Genomic DNA, 4,477 nt, shown 5'->3' with positions numbered 1-4,477 from the left:
ATTTCTATTGTCCCCCTCATGATCAGGATGAGATACTCCAACATCTTGCACTTGTTCTTCAACAGCTGGAGTAGAAGTTTATCTGCCTTTGTCTGGTTCTCTGTCTAAACTGATCCCAAGTTTCTTCATTATAACTCTCAAGTTGTTAGCTCTGTCTGAGGCAGATTGAGATAGATCTTTGAGGTCTCCCCAACTCTTCTCATCATAATAGCCTGTGGATTCCATGAACTTAAGATCTCTAGATACTAGCACTCTCCTTGTGTCTGGCACATAGCACTTATACCCTTTCTGATGTGTAGAATAGCCAATAAACATTGCTTTTGTGCTTCTAGCTTCTAGCTTGTTTCTTAGCTCTCCTGGAATCAAAATAAAACACACACACCCAAACACGCGCAAGTGATCTATAGATGGTTTAGTTTTGTTTAGTACCTCATAAGGAGTGGCATCAAGAAGGACTCTGGTGGGCGTGCGGTTGATAAGGTAGGTGGCAGTAACTACAACATCTCCCCAAAACCTTTTAGGTACATTAGCATGGAACATCATTCTTCTGGCCACTTCCATCAAGTGTCTATTCTTTCTCTCAGCTACACCATTCTGTTGGGGTGTGTAAGGGCAACTTGTTTGTTGAATGATCCCATGTGAGGCTAGATGTTGTTTGAAGGCTGTGCTAGTATATTCACCACCATTATCTGATCTAAGAATTTTAATCTTCATATTGAAATGGTTAGTGATATAATTTTGAAAGTTTTTAAAAGCTTCTAGCACCCTATCTTTAGATTGTAGCAATGTCATCCATGTGTATTTAGATTTTTCATCTATAAATGTCACAAAGTACTTATGATGTTCTCTAGATGCACATGGAGCAGTCCACACATCAGAATGGATTAAATCAAAGCAATGATCATAGATGGTCTTTGATTTAGGAAACACACTTCTACAATGTTTTCCTAAGATACAAGCCTCACAGTCACTTTTAAAAGAAATACTAGGCAACAGGATGTTCAAAGCATGAGGATGAGGATGTCCTAATCTAGCATGCCATATTACATCTTTAGGGAATTCAGAAACAGAATGAAAAACATGGGATAAATCAGTCGCTGGTCTTGTGTCCTCAAGCAAGTACAAGTCTCCCTTGGTAACACCTTTGCCAAGCAACTTACTAGATTCAATATCCTGAAAGTATACACTGTTAGGCCTGAATGTAACTTGACAATTGAGATCATTGGTAACTTTCTTAACAGATAACAAATTTGAAGCAAATGTGGGCATATAAAAAGCTTTAGATTCTCTATCAAATAATCTAAGATCACCTATGCCTTTTATTGGAATTTTATCTCCATTTGCTATTATCACATTTCCTGATGCTGGTTCTATGTTTTTAATCAGTTTTAAATCACTTATCATGTGATGTGAAGCACCAGAATCTATAACTAAAGGCTTAGCTGATTTAAAACTACTTATAGAACTATCATCAGTGTGAGAAGCAAACTATCATCAGTGTGAGAAGCATTGAAAGAGATAACAATAGTTTTAGATATACCAGATTCTTTTAAGGCCTTGATGAGAGCATTCAAGTCAAAATTCTTGATAGTCTCATCCAGATTGGCCCTTGGTGTAGCATATCCTGAAGTAGAGGCCATAGTACTTCCCACGCTAAGGTTGCTTGTTCCCAAAGTTGTTGGTTCTGTCCTTTCAGCCGAGAAGTTGGCTCTTGAATCTTGGTACTGAGGATGAGGCTCTCTAAACTTGTTTGGCTTTAGATGGGGATGAAGTATCCAGCACTTGTCTTTCATGTGGCCCTTCTTCTTGCAATGATCACAGGTTAATGCTTTCCTCTCATCCTGCTTGTAAGCTGCCTTGTTTGCCACTGCTTCTTCAGCTTGATGTGCCATACTTAGGTCCCCTTTGTTTCCAAACAAGGTCACGGATCGCTCTTCCTTTTGGATTTGTGCACATACTTCATCAAGATCAGGTAGCTTATCAGCCCTTAGAATATGCTTAATCAAGCTCACATAAGATGAGTTGAGAGTGAGCAGCAACCCAAACACTTTGTCCTCTTCACGCCTGGTTAACAGGGTAGCAGGATCAGTTGTGTGAGGCCTTAGTAGCTCTAGCTCTGCCCAAAGGGACCTGAATTTGCCAAAGTGAGGTTGAAACTCCCCATCTCCTTGGTTGAGAGCATTGATGGCTCTTTTCACTTCAAAAACTCTAGTAAGGTTGGAGACATTTCCATACACTTTGTAGAGTGTATCCCACAGCTGCTTGGTAGTCTCACAGTATGAATAGGACTCCATAATAGCTGGTTCAAGAGAGCTAAGGAGCGCTGTAAGCACAAGGAGATCTTCCTGTCCCCACTTGTCTTCATCAGCTACCACCATCTCCTTTCCATCTTCTCCTTGAGTAGTTAGTTTTGGAGCTGTCTCTGTTGATACATGACTCCATAAACCCTTTCCTCCAAGGGCAATCTTCACCATCCTGGCCCATAGAAGATAGTTAATTCCTTTTAGGGTAACAGATATGCTGAGGCACTGGTTGTTGTTTTTGTTGTTGTTGTTGTTGTTGTTGTTGTTCATCTTTCAGAATGTAACAGGAACAAGGTTAAGAACAGGGTAAGGAGATGAGAACACAAGAATAGGAACAGAGTATTTGATTTTGCGGAAGTAAGAAAGGTTTCAAGAGCTTTGTTGCTCTGATACCATGTTGAAATGAATGGATTATGAGAATGGTTTGTATGATTTATCAAGAACAAAGAGAATGTATTGCTAGGGTTTTCTAAGAATCTGAGAGAGAGAGAGATGAGAGAGAGTAATGAGGAAGTATATTTTCTTAGATTGATTTAGTGTCTACAATAGTTACATAAATAGATCTAGCAAATGAGAATAAGACAAGGAGAATGAATAAACAAATGAAGATGAATAAACTAATGAAGACCAGATTTGGAGAAGTCACTTTCAGATAGTGACAACTCTCTTCTCTCTTCTTTCCTTAGCATATCATGTGACTTTGGCTTGTTTCCACACTCCAACAGCTCTATCCAGTTGCCTCTACTTGTTTAAATTCGTCCAAAGACTTCAGGCAAGATATTTAAATCAGTCTCACACATTTCCTTACTTCAGAGTTCCTGTCCATGATTTCATGTCCATAATTTTTTGTCCATGATTTTTTGTCCATGATCTCCTATTCATGATCTCCTGTCCATGATCAATCATGTTCTTCATGTCTTTACTCTTGCTCTTTATTCTCTTCACGTCAACACTGGCTCCATTAAATCTGTCTCCATTAAAGGATCAAAGACTGGTTGGTTAGCCATGTCTCGGGGAGCTAACTGGCAATCAAACGCTTATCTCGATTGTCAATCTCTCTCTTTCTCCATTACCACTACCGATGGTGCTACAAGAGTCTTCCTCAATGTTGTTCCTTCTTCTTGGTCCTTCGGACAGACTTATTCTTCCAGGGTTCAGTTTTAAAGACCTATATTTCGCTGTCCGAAAGATTATTGGCAGTGGTCGCGTTCTGAGTCTGTTCTTTTCTCTTGGAGCGACCCGTCCGCTTTGTTATTATATACTCTTTCTTTCGGTTTGATAATGTAAAATGTTTTGGTGAAAAATAGAAAAACTAAAAAAACTTACATTTTGAAAATTATATTGTTAATAATATAAATTTTTTAAAGAGTTAATCAGTCATAAACAATGAAACAAAATTATTATAAATCAAACAATTTTTCAGTAAAACTACATTTATTTTTAAAAAATATCTCAACATCTTATAATTTTGAAACAACAAATTTTTCTCTAAACTTTTTTTCTTTTGACTCTGGTTCACTAGAATCATCAAGAAAAAAACACTAAAAGACATTCTAACATTTTTATTATGTTATGATAATTAATTCATAGCCCTAGAGAGAATATAGACAAGCAGCCGCCGCTCTCATCCCTCGACGCCGGTGAGGCCCATGGCCGCCGGCGTCGGGACCTCTGTTCCGTCTATGTCTGTTTAACGTCTTCTCATTTCGTCATCGTCATCTTAAGCTTCTGGACTCGTTCTCTCGTCGCACTCACGCCGCTGCTTCCTTGGATCCGTTCGTCGTCACCTTCTCCCCTCCAATCTGGGTTACCACCACCCCTGCTGCTTCTCTCGCCGTCGCTTCTCACCCCACCCCTCTCTTCTCCGCCGCCTCTCACGCTCCACTCGTCGTCACCTCTATCATCGCCCCCTACCCTCTCTGTAAAATCAAAAGAGTCAGATCTACTAAGTATGAGGATGGGCTCACCAGATCTCTCTTCACCACATCCACAGATTATCCACATCCACCGACACAGCGAGTTCTCGCATCTGCTAATCTATATGAATGCTCAGACACACCGCACATGAAGTATTATGATGTATGGGTGATCAGTTATGACTTGATTATTTCTTTCTGGATTCGACACGGTAATGTCGAGGTCCTAAGGCTTGGATCTGTCACAATTTTTGCTCT

This window comes from Brassica oleracea, chromosome C5 (genome assembly GCF_000695525.1).
Source record: "Brassica oleracea var. oleracea cultivar TO1000 chromosome C5, BOL, whole genome shotgun sequence".
Classification (NCBI taxonomy): domain Eukaryota; kingdom Viridiplantae; phylum Streptophyta; class Magnoliopsida; order Brassicales; family Brassicaceae; genus Brassica; species Brassica oleracea.
The sequence above is the reverse complement of the archived record's forward strand: the minus strand, read 5'-3'. Positions refer to the sequence as shown.